This window comes from Trachypithecus francoisi, unplaced genomic scaffold, assembly GCF_009764315.1.
Source record: "Trachypithecus francoisi isolate TF-2019V2 unplaced genomic scaffold, Tfra_2.0 Lachesis_group0, whole genome shotgun sequence".
NCBI lineage: Eukaryota > Metazoa > Chordata > Mammalia > Primates > Cercopithecidae > Trachypithecus > Trachypithecus francoisi.
The window spans coordinates 150190286-150215112 of record NW_022681453.1 but is presented as its reverse complement, the minus strand read 5'-3'; the positions used below and the strand labels follow the sequence as shown (position 1 = coordinate 150215112).

At 37.6% G+C, this 24827-nt stretch overlaps 1 protein-coding gene across 1 annotated transcript in view; it reads right to left on the bottom strand.

Moving 5' to 3' along the window:
• SLC9A9 (solute carrier family 9 member A9) overlaps window positions 1-24827 on the bottom strand; it is a 608786-nt gene that overhangs the window by 528848 nt on the left and 55111 nt on the right. The gene's annotated exons all lie outside the window — the stretch shown is intronic.

The window sequence follows — 24827 nt, the reverse complement described above, 5'->3', positions numbered from 1 at the left end:
CCATATTTTTTGAATAGGAGGACTCATCCTCATAAATATATGAATTCTCTACAAATTAATCTAGAAACATAATACAATCCCAATGAAAACACCTAGTTCTAGATGATCTGGGTGAAAGATTTAACGGGTAAATCCTAACTGAATACTGAAAATAAACAAGCAAGAATAGGCAGAAAAATTCTTGGAAAAAAGGAAAAGACAATAGCAATACTCCTATCAGATATTGAAACATATTTTACAGGCATAATAATTAAGATAGTAAGGTACTAGTGCTTAAAAAAGAAAGACAATCAATAAAATAGAATAGAACTTTCATGAATGGACCAAAATAAACGTGTGAAGATGGTATACAGCAGAGATGGTATTTCAAACCAATGGGTAAGGGATGGATTATTCAACAAGTATTCCTAAAAGAATATCTGGGTAACAATCTTCTGTTGGGAGGAGTCTGGGGGAGGATAAGGTTAGAGCCTTACATCACAAATATCCTACCAGAAACTGGAGACAGATCAAATAATCCAAACATAAACAAACAGACAGATAAGTACTTGAGGAAAACAAGAGGAAAATGTTTAATTTTGATTCAGACTAGGAGAAGCCTTTCTGAGAAAGATCTAAACCTTGCAAAACAAAGGCTTGATAATGTCGGTTATATGAAAGAAAATATCACTGAAAAAATAACTCTCCATAAACAAATGACAAACCAGGAAATATATTTGCAACTGTCATCACAAAGGACTAATCTCATTGATGAAAGAAGAGCTCCTGCAACTTAATAAGTAAAACACAAAAAGACAAAAGATATGGAGAAGGCCATGCACCAAAAAGAAATATAGCTCTTAAGCAAGCTTAAAGAAACCTAGATGACGGGTTGATGGCTGCAGCAAACCACCATGACACATGTACACCTAAGTAACCAACATGCACATTCTGCACATGTATCCCGGAAGTTAAAGTTAAAAAAAAAAAAAAAAAAAAAAAGATGCTCAGCCTTACAATAAGAGAAATGTAAGTAAAAACTACAATGACAGGTTATTTTCTACCTATCCAAATGACAAAGGTGAGATTAAAGGGTCTGTAGGAGGGAAAATGCCTCCCCTGTAGTGTTCTACTTGGAGCCTTGATTCAGAGCACACAGTAACATGAAGAAGCGAGGGGGCCTCCTAACGGGCTTGAGTTGTAAAACTGATGGGACCATCTGCAGGGAACAGGGAGGAGAGTGTTCTCTAAATAGAACCGATGTTCACTGAGTGCCAGCTCTTTAAAATGCAGTTATTCATTGTGATATTTATTTTCTTTTTGTGACATTTTGGGCAAGATCATGATTCAACTGTGTATGGTGTATGATGTTAACCAAAGAAGGAAGGTGCTGGAGTGATTAGATTAGATGAAGGCTGCCTTTCCAGATTAATAATATCTTGTTAGTCACACACACCCACACATAGACACACACTCTGAAGTCACAGAGAGAAGGTACCATGGGAGAAAGGTTAGAATCTCAAGTTCAAGTACAGCTAAAGATACTGAATGGGGATTTATTCTCTACATTTAACTGTCCTGTTTCAGCCTAACTTGTCATCTAAACTCCAGGAAATACCTTAATTATATCTGGGAATTTTATTGGAATTTGGAGTAGACTTGGTTAATAAGACATGATTTCCTCCCTGCTCCTGCTGTTGTCCCTCATCACCTTTCTTGCTGGGAAACGAATGGAGACTGCCCAGGCTTTTTTCTCCTCTTGTCATCACCTGGAGGCAGGAAGCGGAGGACTTCACCTCCTCGTCTCATTTACCAGGGTGTGGAGAAGGGACCACATCTCATTCTTGAGCGGATGGAGAAGCAAAAGCCCCCTTTCCAGGCTTCCTCCAGGTTGAGCAGGAGGACAGAGGAGGAAATGCTCAGGACGGTCAGAAGGTCTTTTGAGCTGCAAATGGGCTTTAAGACTGGGCAGATGGGTACAAGACAGCCTCAGAACACCCCCAGAATGTGTGTGTGTATGTGTGTGTATGTGTGTATGTGTATGCATGCACATTTGTATGTGTATTGGACAATGGGAGAGGGGTGAGCAGAACGTTTCCCACGGCCTGAGAGTGGCACAGACATGCCCCAGTCTGCTGGCACCTCTGGTGCTACTTTGCTGCCAGGACAAGCAGGGTGTAGAAGTGAAGTGTGTGGACACATGCCTGGAATCCAGACTATACCACCTCTGTGAATCAGCATACCCAGCTAACAACCAAGACCAGAGGGCTCTGTCTCTGACACCTTTGTGCTCCAAGGCCTACAGGAATTGGACACGGTCCCAGGGAAAGAGACTTAGTTTCAGTTACCCAGCATAGTAAAGCATCAAAACAGAAAATATTTTTAGTTACAGAAAAAAGTAAGAAAAAATGTATTCTAGTACACTCAGGCTTGAGGATTAAAATGTATTCAAGTACAGATATTTGGGAAGGAAGGTTCTGGTTAGAAGGGCCTCAGATTCCAGGTTAAATCGTGTGTAATTCATCATGGAAGCCCAGAGATTCCATGGATGTTTCTGAGCATTTTCTCTGCCTAGGTGAAGCACAAGCTGGTCCGGGAAGGAACTGTAGCCACTACCATAGCACTTAAACACTATTAGATAAATACCACAGATGCCTTTTCAGCTTAAAGAAGAGACGCGGCAGCTATTGTGAGGTGTGGTCAATAAGCCAAGTGGTTGCCCCAAGTCCGGTTTGTGAAAAACAGGTCACCGAGCTGTGACTGGAAATGCCCAAAAGTCCCACCTGGATGATGCCAATTTCAGAAGCATCATGTCAGCTCTCCATTTCCATCTTCAGATTTCAGAGAACACTGACAACTTTTTAGAAAACATGGTAATTGGGTGGATTTTAACTACGTTAAAGGATGAAACTTTAAGTTATCACACTTGGACACAGGGGAAAAGAAATAACCAAAATCAGAGCCGAACTGAATGAGATGCAAAATTCTATACAAAAGATCATTGTTGGAAATCATGGTGGAGCTGACAGTTTTGTTCAGCCTTTAAAACATTTTTTTGTGTGTATGCATTGTTCAAATTACTGGTCCCATTAGATCAATAATTATATTTTGCTAGAGGTTGCATATTAATCTTCATTGTAACTAGTGGTGCGGTGCTAAATGTTTAATAAGTGGCTTTTTGGGAGGAAAAGCCCTGATTTGTAGCATTTGTAAATTTCCATGGAGTAAGTACTCACACAATGGCTAATTTCAAGCTAGCAATGAGGTCTCTGGATGTGGAGTTGGGAAGAGATGCTCAATAGCACATTCTTACGTTGCATTTCCCCCATACAGCTACAATACATATACACAACCTCAAGACCATGAATAATAATAAAATGTAGAAAAAATTGGGAAGCTATGAGATTTTTGTATTTATTTTGTTTTTAATATAATTTATATATTGCATGTTTATGTAATCTAATTTTCACTTTTTCTTTCTTTTTTCTTTTTTTTTTTTTCAAACAGAGTTTTGTGCTTGTGGCCCAGGCTGGAGTACAATGGTGCTATCTTGGCTCACTGCAACCTCTGCCTCCTGGGTTCAAGCAGTTCTCCTGCCTCAGCCTCCCAAGTAGCTGAGATTACAGGCATGCGTCACCATGCCCAGCTAATTTTGTATTTTTAGTAGAGATGGGGTTTCACCATGTTGGTCAGGCTGGTCTCAAACTCCTGGCTTAGGTGATCTGCCCGCCTCGGCCTCCCAAAATTCTGAGATTACAGGCATAAGCCACCACATCTGGCCCTAATTTTTAATAATGGTTGTGTTTGATGGCTCGTTCACAAAGTTCCTGAAACATTAACCATTAGGTCTCATGAGTGGTACAAGCCACTTCCAGTGTGAAGTTGATTGTATCCCTGGCTCTGGCATGGTGATTGCCACCAAGTAGGGGTTTTACAAATGTTGGTGAATTAAATCGTTCATTAGTTAATGAGTGACTATTAGAGCCTAAAAGTTTTTCAAATGAAAATGCAACAACAGACATGTTTATTTAACATCAAATAAGGGGGTAATTCCCACATTTGAAACAAAAAGCCAAAAAGGCATGTAAGGCAAAAATTCTGTTTTATTGGCCTCAATAAATAATCAATGAACTAGTAAACATCTACTTACGTACTTATGCCACTACATAGCATCCATATAACTGAAGAGTTGGATTTTAAACTTAGCAAGATATAATAACTGTGGGCCAACCATGTCACCTTTCAGGACTTGACTCAACTAAAAGTTACGTCTGGGAAAGGTGTGTGGGAGTCGCCTTTACTGGGCCCAGTGATATGTTTTATTTTTGAAGTTGAGTCAGGGCTTTCCAGGTGTTTGACTTATTATTATGCTACCTAACTTCATACACACACTGAGCATTGTTTAGGGACACAGGTTGAAGCCAGATGGCCTGGGTTCAAATCCCAGCTCTTCTCATTTGCCATGTGATCTTTGGGATGGCACTTACTTCTGGGCTTCAGTCTCCTCATAGGTAAATTGAAGACAACATCGCTGCCCACTTCTTAGGGTGTGTGTGGACTGACTGGATTCGTATATGCAGAGTGCTTAGAGGATAAGACAGAGTAGCCTGTAAGGGTTAGCTTTTAAGTTATTATGTATCATGTACTATATCTTATAACAAGGAAAAAAGTAAGATGATGTTGGAGAATCAAAAGTTGAACTATATAATTGTAATATCTTCTAATTCTAAAATTTTTTATATTATACATATATTCGTTGGCCTATTCAGAACCTTTCAAATTGACCTGGCAGTATCTCTACAAGCCCACGTCAAGGCTGGGTGAAAATGCCCCAGTGCGCTCCCTTGCCCCTTTGGGACCCTGTCTGCTTCACCTCAACTGCTCAGTTGCCTCCTTAGTTCATTTTCTCCTCAGCTTGTCTGGCTTCTCTAATCCCACAGTAGTGCTCCACCACGAACCTGTGTCTTCACCTGGAATAGGAATAGGTAGCCTGAAGTTGGATTTCCCAATCTCACTGCTGATTTTTGTAATGGACTCCAGGTCTCAAGCCTAACCCTAGAGAGAACCGTACTTCCTGGGATCAGTTAGATTAGAACCCCCTCTCTCAGGGGATCAAAAATCACATACTTAAAGCCTGAATATGCAAGTATCAGTAGACCACAGACAGAATTTTAGCCCTGGGAAAACCTTAAAATATCAGAAAATGAAGAGGAAAAGGATTCGACTTAAATCAGAACAGATGAGATTAAATGAACTAGTGCTTATATAGTGTTTGGCACTTAGTAGGTATTCAGTAATTAATATCTTACCTGGGACTCAGGAAACTGAATAATAAATAGCTCACTTCTTTCAAGCCTCAATACTCATTTATTATCTCCAGGAAAAAATAAGAGGTTGCATTAGTTAATACCTAAGTCAACTCTGTCTGGAAAAGTTGTCATGTACTTTCCCTTAGATTGAAGTTTGATTATACACAAAGCCATAAAGCCCTGACATGAGAAACGACAGTCTTACTGAGTCAGTTTAACTGTTAAAATTGTGATTTATAAATTTTCCCACCAGAGGGCGCAATATAAAAGCCAATGGCTGCTGGGCTGCAGCTGGTGTACCGTTCACCATTTACCGGGTGTAACGGTTTCATTCTGTTGATTTTGGAATGGAACTTTAGCTTCCTAGGTGGTGATAGTTGCCCCCTCATGTTTAACGTCCAGTTTAATATAATCCACACTTCATTGTTCACATGTTTAGGGTGTGCTTGACTCTGATATCCGCAAATAATTTTACCAAAATGGCTTTTCACATCTGCTTACTGGAACAGACCTTTTTTTTAAAGTTCCAACTTTTCTTTCCAGTAGGCAAAGAGATTGTTAACTTTGAAACAATCTTGAAATTTAAACTTACAATAACACACTGTGGTGCCTTTAAGAACCGTTAAAATCTAGCTTCAACTCTGCATGGGTGTTAGCGGTTAAAAAGCACTGGGATAATTTTATCAATTGGTTTTGTGCTATGAATCTGGCTTATATGTAAATCCTTGGGACATTGAAGAAACGTACGTGTTCTTTATCATGTTCTAAATAAAACATGTCACCCTCAAAATTTAAAAGTATATTTTTTATATGTAAAATACCACAATTTTCTGGCCTAATTTATGATTGTTTTCTGCTTTCTCCAAATATGTGTTTATTTAAAATATTGGCAGTCTGGCAAGATTTTAATACATATAATAACAAACTGTGTACTATTCCTACTCTTAGAAAGGAATAGTTAGAAAGGTCATTATTAACAGCACTCTCAATCTTTGGGTCAATGATAGAATTTTTCCTTCATCTATTCAAACCAAATCTTGTTAAGGGCATTTACCCCTAGGACTGTGATGTTCTTGATAGTGATTTAATGGACTGATACAGTGGAGTTATAGACTAGTGAGAAAATATTAAATCTAAACAGTGAAGCAGGTTATGAAAACAAACTCTAATGCACTATAAAATCAACTCTTTCATTCTAAGAAATATAATTTGTGATATTCTTTTCCCTGTTTTTGAAAGTGAGAGAGTGGGCAATATGCCATTCAAAATAAGAGCTATTTTTATAACTGTATAGAGAAGGATTTTATAAATTGTCTAATTGGAGAAAATGACTAAAACTGAAATTAACAAAATGAAAAAGACTCAAATATAATTAGGTATTAACTTAAAAATCAAGGAAATTCTATAAAGGCAGGTTATTTTACTAGAACAGAATTCTTTTCTACCATAAATAATGTTCTAAAGCAATATTTTATTTCCCCTTTGACACATGAATGTATTTCACATATAATCATGGTTGGAATATTGCTTTGGTGGAGGAGAATGTATTCCTATATATATTTATTTTTAAAAGACTGTAAATTGTGAACACTTCCTATCACAAGAATTTCATGAATTCAATTAGGGGAATGGTATAATATATTCTCAATATAAAAATTACCTTTTGTGGAGGCAAATAATTGACATTTGGGAGCTGAATATCTATCTGATGAAAGATATGTTAATTTGGGTCTTAGGGAGAACAAAGAGAGTCACTAAAGGGCATTTTGTGGCCTCTTCTCTGACCCCATTGTCTCTGAGAAATACCAGCCTGGTGTTGAAGTACCCATCACAGAGATTATGAATGAAACCCCGTTTTACTGGGCTCTTCCTAAAAATAGCCATTTTTATTTAAAACTGGACAATCAGAGTTACTCAAAGATCAGCTGCCTCAAACAAACTTAGTCCACTTAGAAAGTTTAAGACAGGAAGGAATGGAGGTAACCCAAATTCTAAGTATCAAACTCTCTCTTCTCCCTGACTCCAGTAAAATAAAATTTTGATCAAAGTTTATCTGAGTCAGAATCTTTTTTTTTTATGAAAAACTCCCTTCTGGAGAAAAAATGCCATCACTTAAAAATGTTTAAGTAATTTTCTGATTAACTTGCACAGAATGAAGATTTGTTCTGAGAAACTATTTACCTAGTGAACTATTTATGTATCTAGTGATCTATCTAATGAACTTTAAACTTTTTAAAGCCATAAACTAAAAATGATTTTCTAATTGCTCTCTTTTTCTAAATGAAATGCACCTACCATGAGGAAATCTTTGAATTGGCCTCCCTCAGCACTGTTTCTCAAACTCTCTCTGGTGAAGGGGCATTAATTAATTTATTAATTAGTATCACTATTTCCAAACTATTGTCACTCATACTTTGTTTTTTGAGACAGAGTCTCGCTCTGTCACCCAGGCTGGAGTGCAGTGGTATGATCTCCGTTCATTGCAACCTCAGCCTCCCGGGTTCAAGCAATTCTCCTGCCTTAGCCTCCTGAGTACCTGGGATTACAGGTACATGCCATCACACCTGGCTAATTTTTGTATTTTTAGTAGAGATGGGGTTTCACCATGTTGGTCAGGCTGGTCTCGAAATTCTGACCTCATGATCTGCCTGCTTTGGTCTCCCAAACTGCTGGGATTACAGGCATGAGCCCCGTGCCTAGCCCATCACTGATGCTTTTATAAAATGCAAAAAAAAAAAAAAAGAGAGATGCTGAATCAATGGCATTTTTACATTACAAGATATAAATGTAAATCTTTTATTATTAAATTTAACAGACACAGAATGATTTCAATCACTGTGAATGTTTTTAAATGCTTATTCTCAGGTTTTGTACTTATTCCTCCCAACCTGGGAGCACCGAGCTCACAGACGAGCACTGGTCTACAGACAACACTATCAGTAAGATTGTACTAATGGCCTTTTTCCCTTCTTGTTACAGTCTTGTAACAAAACTTTGATGTATGCTCCCAACTAAATTGTCTGAAGTGTATTAACACTACTCAAAATATGTTTCAACTATCTGAATAGCTATTAACTACTCAAAGTTTAACTGAAGTCCCATTTATTTTTCAGAATTTTAAAACAAATATCTCACAGCAATTTCACTATGGCAAATAGTGGAATTCTTTAATACAGGGGGAATGAAAGCAAAGATGGTTTTCAGAACTGTGTATCAATGCCTAAGTACATCTCTTGTAATCTCATACAACTAGAAGGCAAGGAGGAAGAAAAAAAAGGAGGGTTAGAAGTCATCTGGAAACCATGTAAGAAAATATCTTTATAAGTAGCTGTATTTTCCTAATCAGATATATGGAAAACTAGTTAAATTTAGAAGGAAAAAGAGATAAACCTTTGGGGAGATTTATGTACCTTTTCTTCCAACAGGAAAACCAATTTCCTTACAAAAGGTTATTCACTGGAAGTAACCAAGCTAAACTGCACATCAATGGAAGTAATAGATCAGTGAGTCTAAGAAAAGATCAGAGACCCAGCTCCTGAGGAGTATAATTTGGGCTGCAATTGAGTGAGTTAATGCTGGTTGACTTGCATGCTCTGTGTATGTAATTTTCTCCAGAGATTACCCACATTCAATTCTCCAAACTTCTGTGAACAGAGTGCTATTACCAATGTTAGATTCTTTCAATGACATGAAGTTATACCTCTAGTGTCCTAAACAATTTCACTGGATTTATAATAATTTCTGGATCTTCCTCAGGATGTCTTATAGGGAAGCTTTCTATCCCAGATGCATTAATGGGCAATTGAAATAATCTATGTTTAAATATTCATATATTATACTGTTATTATTTATCACATCTATCATACGTCTCAAACTTTACTGTTGTTTTGAGTGATTAATAGGACAGTCAGCTTCAAGGGAGGGTAGGCCTCTTAACCTAGTATGAAAAGCATTTATAGAGATATAAGAATTAGAATAAATGATATTCTTTTCCATTTGACAAACATTAACTAATAGTATTTGAAAAAGTAATTTAACTTCTTTAATTCTCAGTTTGTTTTGTTTTGTTTTGTTTTTTGAGATGGAGTTTCACCCTGTTGCCCAGGCTGGTGTGAAGTGGCACGATCTCGGCTCACTGCAATCTCCTCCTCCTGGGTTCAAGCAATCCTCCTGCCTCAGCCTCTGGAGTAGCTGGGATTACAGGCATGCACCACCATGCCTGGCCAATTTTTATATTTTGGTATTTTTAGTAGAGTCAGGGTTTCACCATGTTGGCTGCTCTCAAACTCTTGACCTCAGGTGATCCGTCCGCTTCGGCCTCCCAAAGTGCTGGGATTACAAGTGTGAGCCACCACACTCGGCCTAATGCTCAGTTTTAAAATGCATAAAGTATGATAATTCCTGCCCCTGCCTATCTCACATAGTTGTAAAATGTAAATATGGTGAGCTATGTGAGAACACATTGTGAAGAGGGCAAAGATATATTTTGCCCATATTTCTAACATTAGAGTAGACTTCCCATGTATGCAGTAAGGTCTTGAAGTGAAATTATTTCCTAAAGCATGTGCTAACCACAATAAACACTTACATTCTTGCAAATGAATCTCCATTTACTTTGTACTCTTAGAGGTAATATTGACCTTTTCTACACTCTCTATTTCTCTGTGCTGGGATAAGGCTGTAATTGTATTTAGCCCTGTGGTGCTCAGTGGATAACCTGTAAAATAATCAGGTTATTGATTTCTGTGGAGGCCTTAAATTTGTAACCTAGAATAGATATCTTTTTGCTGCAAATTAAGAGTAACACCTTCACAATCATGTAAGCAATTTATCTACATATGTTGGAAGACATAGATTTGCCTGGATAGAGAAGAGCCTAGTGAAGGAATGCCAAATTATAAAAAATCAATAGGAGAAACCAGACACATAAGCAAACCTGAAACGAACAGCATGTAAGACCAGATAGAACCAATTAGTAACAGGTGATGACATAATTGTTAGTATTTGGAGGGAAGAAGACACTGGCACATTACATGCAACCAAAAAATATAATGAAGATATTATGATCATAATGATGGAGAAAATTAGCTTCAGAAATAGAATTATGAATTACAGTCAATTGGGGATTTGATGATACAAAAGGATCACTCATGAAAAGTTTTTATCCAATCATAGCTGTGTTTATAGTGTAGTTTGGACACCAAAAGAGGAAAAACAAACCTCAAGAGGGCTAATATCCATTCTGCAAAATGGAAGATATAAGGTTAAACATGTGCAGTTAAGAAAGCATTGTCTTCATAACACATATTCTAAGGGATTTGAAAGGGAGCCACCATATGATGCTAATCAGACGGTAAGTTTCTCAATGGCTGTCTAGTGTCTGCCTTCTACAGTATTGGGGATGACTAGTTAACCAAGGTGCTGCCATGAAAACTGGCCAAGTGGACAGAGTCCTAGATTCACAGAGGGGCTGAGAATCTTCCATTTTCATCCAGTGTTGGAGCAATAGGGTCATAGGAAATATCTGGTATATGCTATTTGCTGTCAAAGAAAGACATTGTGTACAAAATTTATAATATATTCTTTTTTAAATTAACATACTTTATATTTTTTAGTTGTTTTAGGCTTACAGAAAAATTAAGCAGAAAGTACTCAAAATACATCCCTATGTATGAAATTAAGAAGAAAGTATTGAAAACATGTCCCCATATACTCTCTCACCCCATTTCCTTTATTATTAACATCTTGCATTAATTAGTGTGGTACATGTGTTACAATTTATAAGCCAATATTGGTACATTATTACTAATTAAAGGCCATAGTTTACATTAGGGTTCACTATTTGCATTGTATATTTTATGTGGACACTCTTGCTTAAGAATGCTGTTTTTAATGTAAATTAACAAAATATTCTGCAAGAGTCTATTCTAGTAATAAAAATACCTATAAAATACCTTGCTAACCTCTTTAATATTCTAATGAAAAATTGGGAAATTGTTTCAATAAAAGTAAATTGGGGAAGTTTTTATTATAGAAATAAATACCTATTCTCTTGATGAGAAAAATCTTCAAATGAGGAGTTAGGGGAGTAAATGAATTCAATGCATATAAAGGGCACAGTAGTGGCTGGCACAAAGTAAATGCTCAATAAATGCAGGCAATTGTTACCATTGTAGTCAATATTTCTCATATGTTGCAGAACTTATTTGAGGAGGTAATATAGCATCCATGACAAGCTGAAGAAAAGATTGAGTAAGCTACTTCACAAATCACTGTAACAGAGGTTCCAAGAAAAATCCAGGAAAATGAGAACAAATTGATATAGGTGTTGAAATCATGCTTACATTTTTAGAGGAAACACATGTAACCCCAGGGCAAACAGTCAAGAATTAGATGAAAATAAAGATTGTAGGAACCTATATAATCTAGCAGCAATGACCTTCAAGATTACAATCATTCATCAATGCTAAGGCAATGATGTCATCATTCATGTTCATGATTCTGTTGATAATGTAGCTTGCCTTTTGGAAACTTTCTTTACAGCTACCTCTCATGCAGTGGGAATTAGTAAGTATGGGTGAAATAGAGCAATAAAGCATCGCAGAGCTGTAGTTAAGATTGACTTCTATTCCTTTTTATTGACACCATTTCATTTTTTTTTGAGACGGAGTCTCGCTCTGTCACCCAGGCTGGAGTGCTGTGGCTGGATCTCAGCTCACTGCAAGCTCCGCCTCCCGGGTTCACACCATTCTCCTGCCTCAGCCTCCCGGGTAGCTGGGACTACAGGCGCCGCCACCTAGCCTGGCTATTTTTTTGTAGTTTTTAGTAGAGACGGGGTTTCACCGTGTTAGCCAGGATGGTCTCGATCTCCTGACCTTGTGATCCGCCCGTCTCGGCCTCCCAAAGTGCTGGGATTACAGGCTTGAGCCACCGCGCCCGGCCGAGGCTATTTCATTTTAATGACATTAGAGTATAATTGCTAAATCAGGCTGAACACCTACCATGCTGGAAGCGCTAAAATCCTTAGACCAGAACACTGGACATTTCTCACTGTGATGGTTCTAAGTACCTAACAGTATTCTACCAATTATCTTCTATATGATTCACATACAACATTTGACCCAGATATGTACACAGACACAGCCATATAAATCTTGTGGATATGAATTATACAATTAATTGATTTGGTTTAGTTTCATTGATGCCTGGATAATATGGATTAAATGCTGGTTAAAATTATCTTCATTCCTATAGTCTGTCTGTACTAAATCCCAAGTAAGGTATTAAATCTCTCTACTAGGTTGGGAGTGCAGGATAGCAAATTTTAGTGTGCCTAGGAATTACCTAAGGCTCTTGCTAATATGCAGATAAAGATTCAGGAGCTCTGGGGTGAGGCTTGAAACTGCATTTCTAACAGGCTCCTGGTGCCACTGATGCTGTTGGTCCGAGGGTGCAATTTAAATTGCAAGAGTAAGTTTAGCTTACAAGCTCTGGAGTCAGTCACACTTTGGAAAAGTTGCCTAAGCAGTTTGAGCCTCAGCTTTCTCACTCACAAAAAGGGCACAATAAGAATTACCTATCTCTCCTGTTTATTGTGAAGATTAAGTGAGGTAATGAATGCTGAATGGTCAGTTTAAGGCCAAGCACACCAAAAAAATGCACCTAAAGAGCTAGCTCTTGTTGTCACTTTTGTTATTTCTACTATCTCTTTGTCAGTGAAAGGATATGCATTTTACAAATCTTTTTATGAATTCATCGATTCATTTGACAAAAGTTATTGATTAAAAGCAAAGAAATGATAACTAAGAGGCTAAACCTAGTAGGGAACATACAAAAGGATGGAAAGAAATAGTACGTGAGGCCCAAATTGTGATATATTTGACAATCAAAGCCAGAATGAACTTATGGCTGAAGCCAGAAATTTGATAGTTGCCCATGATGGCTTTAATTGCTCTAAATCTGATCCAAAGCCACATTCTGTCAGTTCCATCATTCAAACAGCTCTCAGATCCAACCAAGTAGCACCCAGGTTTAAACTTTCATAACCTCCTAACTGTTATATTCCTTCCTGCCTTGGCTACCTTATATCCATTTTCATTGTCTGGTCAGAACAACTGTTAAAACTGTGTATCCTCTGTTTAGCATCCTACAACCTACAGAGTAGGATGCAGGCTATAGGATGCTAAACAGAAGATACGTGCTTTTGAAAGTCGAAACTGCAGAACACAGGTCTTAAGTACTGAGCTGTCACCGCCCTCCACTCCATCTTTATCTCTTACTCCCTCCTACCCATACTCTGGCCTCCTTGAACAACAGGCAACACTGAGGTTCTACCTTGCTGCTGCCCTTCCACATGCCTTCCCTCTGCCTGGATACCTTCTCCTGTATCTTTGCCTGGTTCTCTCTTTTTGAAATAAACATAAGGTCTCAGATGAGGAGTCATTTCCCCAGACCCTAAGTGTGGTCTCGCAGTCCTACCCTGGCACAGCACTTATTGACTTATCACTTGATCAATAGGACAAGAGGTAAAGTATGGAATATTCACAAATTTTTATATTATCAACCTGAAGTGGATGAACTATAGCTAAAACTATAACATGGATGAATCTTATAAAAATTGTAAGTGGAGAAAAATGAAAATGGCTTAGCAACACAGAATATAACACTATATTCATAAAGCTCTAAACCACATCAAAAAAAAAGTAACAAAATTCAGAATAAGATTTACCTCTGGAGGTGGAAAGGAAAAGAGAATAGAGGGGAGCAAACGATTATGTTTGACAGTTTGGGTAATATTGTAGTTTATAGTTTGCTGAAAGATTCATGAATTTTCATTTTTAAGTTACTCTCTAAGGCCCAGGAAAGGTGTAATAAAGGCCATGTGGCATAGCTCCTTAAACTTACCTCTCTTCAACTGTTTAAGAAAAGTAAATAAGATGCCAATACTAAGCTTTCACCATCCCCAAAGCTCCATCCTTTCCCAAAGCACCAGCACCAGCCAGACACACATAGATGCAAACCAGAGTTCACACAATTGCCATTGATAAGAAAAATGCAGCCACGGAAGAGATTCCCTCAGCAGTGATGTTGCTGCAATTACAGCTAATATGGCCACACCTCCACATTCTCTGCATCACTGGTGGTAAAAAGATCAACTGAAGTGATCAACTTAAATAAAACCTTCCCATAATTCCCCATTCCAGCTGATCTGAGGTCAAGTTTCCGTGAATACCCATTGCTTTGGTACCATAAAAACTTAGTGAGTCATGCTCTCTATCTCCCTTTCTTTTAGGTTTATGTGTTTTCTCACACAAATTTTATACTCAAACAAAGAACATTATAAAATAGTGCTAAATATACCACTTAAGTCAAAAGGGGAGGAATTCACTGTATACTCGTTCTGGAATGTCAGGATGTCTAATGGAAGAGGCCAGTGAATTAGCCCTTTTATGGTCGACTTGATACTCTGGCATGTTTCATTTTTGTAGCCATAGGTTCCACATCAGGTTTCAAGTCCTATTTTCTTTTTTTTCTTACAAATTTTTAATTTTTTTTTTTTTTTTTTTTAAAGAAGGAAGGTTTTACCATGTTGCCCTGGCTGATCTCTAACTCCTGGGCTCAAGTGATCCACCTGCCTCAGCCTCACGAAGTGCTGGGATTACAGGCGTGAATCATGCAATCTCTTACCTTGGTATCTCTGAAGATATTTTATAGTCCCTTCTTATGGTAGATTATTTGCAAAGATGGCAACTCTGATGGAATAAATGCTTGTGTCACCCCAAAATTATTATACTGAAATCCTAACACCCAAGCTGATTTTATTAGGAGGTAGGGCCTTTGGGAAGTAATTAGGTTATAAGCCCTCATGAATGAGATTATTGCCCTTATAAAAAGGATGCCAGAGAACTCTGTCATCTTCTTTCCACCATGCGAAGATACGCCAGAAGTTGTTCATCTGCAATTGTGAAAAGGCCCCTCACCAGAACCTTACCATACCAGCACCCTGATCTAAGGCTTCTAGACTCCAGAGCTGTGAGAAATAAATATCTATTGTTTGTAAGACACCAGTCTATGGTAGATTGTCATAGCAGCCTGAATTAAGACAGCTACGATCATCCTTCCCCTCCCTGTATGCCTACCCTTTTGCAATGTGACATTATTACACTTCCCAGCAAGAGGTGACGCCTATTTCCCGATGTATTGAACCTCAGCTGCCATTGTGATAACTTGACCAATACAAGGTAGTGAGAGCAATGTTGTCTGGCTTCTGAGACTGGACCTCAAGAGGCCTTGCATTTCCGTCCCCACTCTCTTGGAATGCTGACTTGTGAGCACCATATGAAGAAGCCACTGGGGAATGAGAAGCTACATGGATTAAAGATGAACAATCCCACCTGTGCCCCCCAGAACAATCAGCCAACAGTCAGAACCAATCACCAGATAGGTGAGTGGGCCCATCTTAGACCATCCATCCCAGTCAAGGAACTGGATGACTGTGGTCACATGGGTGACCTCAAATGAGAACCACAGAACTGCCCAGCTGAGCCCAACCTAAATTATTGAGCCACAGAATTGTGAGCTAATAAAACAATTGTCTTAAGCCCATTAAGTTTTGGGGGTAGTTGTGACATAGAAATAGATAACTGATATACTCCCCTAATTTTGTTTTTACCTTTTATCTGAATGGAATTGATGTGTGTGATCATGTGTGTGTAGAAGCAGAGTCACATTTACTGTAACTTGGTTGGAACAAAGTCCATCAGATTTTGGTCAAATCAAGAAAAGAAAATGACTATGTCTGATGATATTGAAGAATAAAGGTGAGCTGAGTAATTCCAAGACTTGAATATTTCATTTAAAAGGAATCTCATATTTGGAAGAATCCTTAGGATAGGTTGTTTAATAATAAGACTTCTCAGATAAATTCTACTTCAGAATAGAGTCTTCTTCAATTATTCTTACACATTTTTCTTATGTTATTAGGCATTTTTCTTTTTTACCACAACAATCTTACATATCATTTTTCAACATTTCCTAATTTGGAGTTAGTATTTGTTCCCCTTTTTTATTCCCTCAGGACTTGCTTCATTTTTCTCTCCCCTGTACTGTTATTCTTATTGCAACATCTCCAAGGTTGTGATAGGCGGCTGGATTAGTGAATGATGCACGGGCTCACACAGCTCTGACGGCTTCACCTCTTTCACCTCTAAACTATATCTCTGATGATCTCCACAGTCCTCTCCATTCTACCTTTTGTTTCTTTTTCCGAAAACTTCACTCTCCTCTCTGCTGCCAGAAATGCAGCCCACGCATGCTGTGATATGCGTATGAGAAACCACGCTGCTATGCAGCTTGGGTTGTATTTGACAGATTAGAGATTATTTTGTCTTATTTGGCTCTGTCAGGGCAGCAGTATATTTATTTTTCCCTTTGACACCAGTGGCAGCTATTACTGTGCCCATTCAGAATCCAGAGAGTAAATGAATGCACAGAGGAAGCATGGGGCCTTCCAGCCTAAGTCAACACAGCCTCCCTAAGCTCCGCTGTTTTGCAGCTGGCTGAAAACGGAATCACAGAGAGCAGCAGCCCAGACGTAGGCTCCAGGGGCAGTGAAGAAGACATGGTTCAGAGAGAAGGGAAGGGAGAGGGGAGAAACAAGAAGAAGATGAAGACAGCTAGGAAAAGAGAATGAAAATACAGCAGCTCTGCAGCTGATTAGAACTGACCAGGAATACTGGCAACATCACTCTTGACACTTTTTCCTCTCTGCTTCTGCCTGCCAACCCGAGTTGTTCTTATTAAAACACACAGACAAAAACAACAGAAGAATCAGAGTTTCCCAGAAATGGAAGTAAGCAACATAATCAGAGTTTTATAAATCTACTAAATAGCTCCTTTCACTCATTGTCTCTCTTATTTTCTTTTTAATATAATGGATACATGCAAGAGAATATATAGAAGATATACAGCTATAAGTTGTAATAATATTTTGAATACCTAGAAACACACCCCAACCCACAAGCCAGAACATTACCAATCACTTACCTTTATTTGTTTCTTTTCATTCCATTCTTTTGCCTCTCCCCCGGAAATAATCATACTTCTGAATTTTGTTTTAATTCCCTTACTTACTACATACATGCATATATACCTTCACAACTCCATACATGCTTGCATGCTTAAACAGAATGATTTAATCTTGGTCATCTGTGAACATTTTGAAAAGATATCATATCATATGTGATATTACAGGACTTGATTTGTTTATTTTACATTGTTTTTAAAATGTATCCATGTCATCATAGATGACTTTATTTCACTGTTTTTCACTGTTGTGTAATATTATGTCAATTTATCTACCTATTCTGTTAATAGAATCTGAGTGTTTCCCAGTTTTTGCTATTGCGAATAGTGTTGCTACAAATATCCTTATACATGTCTCCTTGTGCTCATATGTAAGTGGGTCCCTAAGAAAAATACTTAGAAATAGAGTTATAAGGTATACAAATATATATGAATTATATAAGAATATATTTATAAATGTAAATATATATACTCATAAATATATACATTGGAGTAAATTTATATGAAACAGTAAAGAACTACAGTAATAACAGACAAGGTACTCCTGAAGAAGAAGATCCTCTCTGTCTGATCCTACAAGACATACAGACTTATTATGAAGTTAAAATAATTGAAAGTATGGTATTGGTGCAGGGATAATTACAAACCAATAAAATACAATTAAAAGTCTAGAAACAGATACCACAATATATTATAGAAGAGGTGTTGTAGATCCTGAGAAAAGGCACGTCTAGACAATAAGTGGTATTAGTGTAATTAGTTATCCATTGGAGGAAAAATAATTAATTGGATGTTAACTTTGTGTCGTATACAAAAATCAGTTCCAGGAAATGAATTCACTGTAAAGGGCACAACTTTAAAACACTTTAGAAGAGAATATCTTCTGACTTTGAGGTAGGGGGGCACTTATTAACAAAATACAAAAATTCCAACCACACAGGAAAATATTTATAAATTTGACTACATTAAAATCAAGAACTTCTGTTCACTAAAAGACATCATGTATGGACCAGGCGCGGTGGCTCATGCCTGTAATCCCAGAACTTTAGGAGGCCGAGGTGGGTGGATCACCTGAGGTCAGGAGTTCGAGACCAGCCTGGCCAACATGATGAAACCCTGTGTCTACTAAAAGTACGAAATTAGCTGAGTGTGGTGGTGCATGCCTGTAAGTCCCAGCTACTTGGGAAGCTGAGGCAGAAGAATTGCTTGAACCTGGGAGATGGAGGTTGCAGTGAGCCGAGATCACGCCATTGCACTCCAGCCTGGACGACAGAGTGAGACTTCGTCAAAAATAAAAAAGACATCATCTCTGATGATGCATACTTCATACATGTATAAGCATGTATAAGCATGTATGAAGTATAAGAGACAAACTAAGAAAAAATATTTGCAAAATAAATCAGTATAGATTGTTATGAAGAACATATAAAGAACTCTGGCAAATTAATGAAAAGATGACAAAAAACTCAATAGAAAAATGGACAAAAAGCTTGAAAAGGTATCATGCAAAAATGTAAACAACTTTATTAACAATCAAGGAAATACAAAAGAAGATATAACAAAATGTGATTTCATACTTTCTAGATTGGCAAAAATTAAGAGGGAAAATTGATACCAGTACTTTGGAAAGCAATTTGGCATATTTAAAAAAATAAATTTATTTCTTGACCCTAAAACTCAGCACATCCACTATTAGCTATATATACAGGATGGCCACCAAGTCTGGAAACACAGATAGGTACATAATAAATAGTTTATTGTTATTACCTCACAGTACATGGCAAAATCATAGCATGCCTATCTCCATACTTTATGGCCACCCTGAGTGCATCCTAAAGAAGCCTTTAGTTCTAGCTAAACAAAAAGATATGTAAAATTCTCGCTGTCCTGACTTTCTCTTTGCTCAGGCTCTTGAAAAACATACTAGTTCTGTGCTTTTGTGGATTGTAGCTTCCTAGAGAATCTGATCAAATGGTGGAATCAGTGCAGACTGTCTCCCATGAAAAATTCTCTGCTTCCCTGAAATCCTTCTATGTACCATTTCAGGGTCTCTCTTCCCTAGGTTAGAAACCCTGCTCTAAATCATTCTCTTTCCAGGGTTAGAGCTTAAGGAAAGCACTGAAGTACAGATTGGCGTCCATCTATGAAGGACACATCTTCAGGTTTGGGTTCTAGACCAGTAAACATGTCCCGTCATCCAGGTTTAGAAGTCAGCATTTCCAGGCTACTGAGACTCACCATATCTATCCTAGTTAAGAACAGGTTCCAGAACCTGTTCCAAGGGCACTTAGGTCTCAAGGTCCCCAGTTGAGCAGGCACAATGGTACACAAGAGGGCAGAGGGAGAGCATCCACACAGCCCCCTAACTCCTATGTCTCATGGACAGATTGGGAGAGGTGCCAGGTACAGTCCTATGGTGTGTATATTCAAGAAGCCCAATAAGAAATCAATACTTCTCAAGAATGTGTATATGAATAATGTAAACAACCTCAATATTTATAAATCCATGTTTTCCTGAGTGAGTTACCGAGTCCAGCATTCTAGCTGATATGGTTTGGCTGTGTCCCTACCCAAAATCTCATGTTGAATAGTAATCTGAATTATAATCCCCATATGTTGGGGGAGGGACCTTGTGGGAGGTGATTAGATCATGGGGGTGGTACCCCATGCTATTCTCATGATAGTGAGTGAGTTCTCATGAGATCTAATGGTTTTGTAAGGGACTCTTCCCTGCTTTTCTCTCATTCTCTCTCTTGCCGCCCTGTGAAGAGGTGCTTTCTGCCATGATTGTAAGTTTCCTGAGGCCTCCCCAGCCATGTGGAACTGTGAGTCAATTAAACCTCTTTTCTTTACAAATTACCCAGTCTCAGGTATTTCTTCACTGCAGCATGAGAATGGACTAATACATTAAGCAAGTAAAATGGATTCATACCATCCCTCCAACCACCTTCAGTAAGAAAACACAGGTTTGATTTCCTGTTTGCAATTATATTCACAGACAATTCTGAAATATTTAGATTTTTCATAATTTCTAGCCATAACGATAAAGGTAAGAATCTGAAATTATTGAGGTCTTGGTTTGTCAGACAGATATAATTACTGATATATACTGCCCATTTCATGAAATACTGCAGGACACATGAAATGTCATTTTAGAAGGAGGAGAAGGACAAGGAGATTCTAAGAGCATGTGTTCTAGAGTCAGACTGGCTCTGAATTTACTACCACTTACTGTATAATCTTGGACAAGTCTCAACTGCAGCATCTTCATATGTAAAATGATGGTAATAACAGTATTTACCTCATGGGGTAGTATAAGATAAAATGAGATAATACATGTAAAAAGCGTAAGTCAGTGTCTGGCACATTGAAAGAAATTTTTTAAATGAGGTATTCTTAAAATTAATTTTCTACTCCTGATCATTTAGATTAATGTCCCTTTCTTCAAATAGTTTTTGAAACTGTGGAATTTGTATTAATTCCTCATTAACAGAGAAACTAAGAGAATATAAATTTTGTTGCTCTTAAAAAGAAGCATTTCATAGGTACTAATGAGTTCTTAGAACAAAATGTATGTGCTGACAGTGAGCTTCAGCTAGGTTGTCATTGTGATATATTGACAAGGTGTATAGGGTGGAGACACAGAGTCAAAGATCAAATAATAGTCCCCCAAGATGGAGGACATGAATACAAAAGTATTTCAAACACATGGACTTTTCTTTTTAGGAGGAGATGGATGTAAGATACTACTTCTCAAGTGATAAAGTGGGAGAGGGTACTAGAAAAGGTAGGTGAATTCTTTCAGAGCAATCCATCATTGAAATAAAAAAAGGTTTATTCGACTTTTTTGCCAGAAAGAATATTGTTAAACTTTCCCATGCAATATGAAAAATGGTTTACATCTAATTTCTGAAATAACATGAAATTAATAAAACTTAAAGACCTCGTTCATGCAAATAAGCCCAATGATCTCCATTCCTGTAAAGTATCTGAGTCCAGCTAAAACCAGTATTGCTTAGCTACAGAAGATCACAGCCCACTAGTTGAGTTTTATTCATGTTCCACAGTCTCTCTCCATGGCCTTCACATTCTCATACATTTTGGATGCCGAACTTCATGGCCTTTTGTCAGCTGACTCTAGCATTTTCAGTCCCACAATCTCTGGCGCTGCTATATGAAACCTACTCTCCATCCTGGAACCTTGCACAGTGTTCCCGGCACCCACCAGAACTAATGCACTTAATGGCATGGAAAATCTGACTTCTGTATCCTTCTCCATTAAATGTCTGCCCATGATCCACTTCCTCTATGAAATCATTCTCAAAGAGTTTGATCTAACTTCTGAATCTCTCCCCCTGCCCATTTCATGCAAGTCTGAATATATCTGCATAAACTCAGGCCATCCCTTAAAAATGTGAATTCTTTTTGGATGGACTTCCCAAATAAAAATCTCCCATGTCTATGAGAACTCCTACTGGGATAATGAAGAAATGTGGTATGTTAATGAATGAATATTGATTAATTTATACAATTTCATTTTTTTGGTGCTGATATTCAACAAACAGAAGTAAAGCAGGTTTTGGCATTAAGAATTTGACTCTGGAGCCAAATGATTTAGTTACTAATCCCAGCTCTATTATTTATCACTGTGTTACTCTTTTTAAACCTCAGTTGTTTCATCTGTTAAATGAAGGTAATAAATAGTATCTACTTACTTAATAGGATTATTTTGAGGATTAAATGGGTAATCCATACAAAGTACTTTTTAAAAGGGCATGATATGTATCAAGCACTCCATAAACTGTTGTTGTTCTTATCACCATTTATTTATAAGAAAAATATAGCCAGTCATTTTCTACAGTTTGATTGTATCTCATATAATAGAAGTTACCAAGTTATGAAAGTGTCAGTTCGATCTGAATTTAAGCATGTGCCCTTTTCTTCAGAAGTTCTGAAATTATATATCAAGACTGGCAGCATAAAAGTAAATTCTTGTTTCTGATTATATGGATCCCAAAACAATTGGACTTGCCAATACTCTTCCCTCATTTTTGCCCATAAGACAAGTGTAAAGTCACCCATTACCTCCTAGGGGTCAAATCCAGTGGTACCACAATTCCTATCCCATTTGACCTCTCCTGTGTTAGGTTCTGTGGACCTTCCCTTTTCCTCTTCCTTTGACTTCCAGAACACATGCCCTGTTGGTTCTCTTTCGAGTCCAATACTCCTTGGTGCCTTGTGAGTGTCTCTTCTCTTTCTTCAAAATAGTGGTGTTCCCTAGATCTCTTTCCTTCTCGCTTCACGTACTTGCCCTGGGTGATGCCATATTCTGCCAAGATTTCACCAAGCTAATGACTCCACATTTACCTTTTCTGCCACTAACTGAGTCCAGGTCCTTATCATTTCCAACCTGGCCCATGTAAATTACCTCTTAAATGGTACCCACTTTAAAATTTCTCCTTCACACAGCTACCAAAATGACCTTCCTAAAGTAGGAATCTGACTTTTCATCTTCAAGCTCAAACATTTCAATGACTTCCCTTACTTCACTAGATGAGATTCTAAAATGTTTAAGCTATCTTTCCCTTCTGTACTTTAATGACCCACAATAAGAAAGTAACTACAAATTTTTGTTGCTCGGATTATACCCAGTTCGAACTAAGAACACCGTTCTAAAATTTTTCTTAGGACTACTCTTTTATTCAAATGACTTTCCATTATAAGTTGTTGGACAACCAACAATTTAAAATCTTGTCTTAAAATAAATCAAAATAGGTTCTCAACCCCAGTAAATGAAAATTACTTGATCACTTGAATTGAAATGTTTTAGATAAAGGCAGTTATATACCACACACACACACACACACACACACACACACAGAGTATATATTGGTGCTTTCTTAAAAAAAGGATATTGAAAGATCTAAGAAAGAATTTAGATTTTTCATGATAGTGAAAGCATATAATATAAATAAATGCACTTAAATATACTTAAAACCAGTTGTACCAAAGAAATGAAGTAACAATAAAAACGTACTATTCTACAATTTGGCAGCATTGTCCAAGAGTTTAGAATTTGGATACATTATAAATTTCAAGACTCCATATTATAGAACCACTAAAATAAATCTTTACTATTAACCAAGGAACATTTGTTGTGAGTCCACATGTCTCAGATCCCTCTCTCAATGTGTAGAAACAATGTATAGGGATGTATAGGAATTCAAGAGAAATTGCTAAAGGAAGAGAGAGTGAAGACCTGCTGGATCAGAAGCAGAAGTTCTGAGTTCTGTCTTGACCATCGCCCTGATTCTCAGAAATGGTAAGACTGAGCCAATTATCTAACTATTCAAGATGTCTCATCTTCCGAATGAGAGGCTGTAGTTACATAGATCTCTTAGGCCCCTGAAAAGTTTAGAAATGTGAATATTTAGCTATTGCATACTCACAGAACAGAAAAGCCTTCCTAGAACATGCTTTAAGAAGGATCAAGTACCCTGTGTCTCTCAGGTCACTCACAGTTTAAAGACCACTTGTGTCCAGACTTAATGGGGCTCCCTAATCTATACACTTGCAAACCTCCCTTTTCAGGTGCTAAAATCTTTAATTTTCTCACTGTCTTAAACCATTGTGAATATATTTATATAACATAGCCTGACTTGTTCTAGTCTCCACTCAACAGAAATTTAGCAGTGCATTCAACACAAAATCCCTCTGCTTACAGGCACAAGTAAAGACACCGCCTGACACCTGGTTGGTCTTCAACGGACACACACTAGAAACTCCAGAAGAGAAGGGGTGGAGGCATGAACCGTGTGTATTTTTAGCATCAGTTTCTTGTGTTGGGTTATAACAGCTGTAGACAGTAAAAATCAAGGGTAGAGTTGACTGTATCAGAAAATTGAAGACATCTGCATCATCACAGTCATCGAATCTGGACATTTTTTTTTCTGCAGTGGAGCTTTAATGTATTGGATGGGATTATCAGAGGCTGGATTGCCTTCACCATTTGGGACCACATTTTGCTTTATGATGAGCTGCAAGCCAGAGTGTATAAAGTGTGACTTAGGGCTCAGTAGCATAATCAAGAAAATATAATGAAAAAGAGTCTACATTCTACAAGGTATTAACTGAAAAGCTATCCCAGTACTAAGCAACTCTGTTGATATTTGCACACATCTGTTTCAGACTGCTGTCTTGTAAACTTTCTTTTAGAAAGAAAACACTTGGCATATAGTTACTTTTGCAATCCTGCCAAATACAGGTAAGATCCCTCAATAGAAAACAAAAAAGAATGCAGTGAACATATTGGCATTATTCAAACTAAAAGAAGAATGCAATGCACTTCACATAACTCAAGGTGAGTGAGCCACATTCCCTAAGTCAGAAGTCCAGAATTCACAGAGAAAATCCAGCAATCTTCTAGTTTGCTTTGATTTGAAGCCTTGCGTTTGT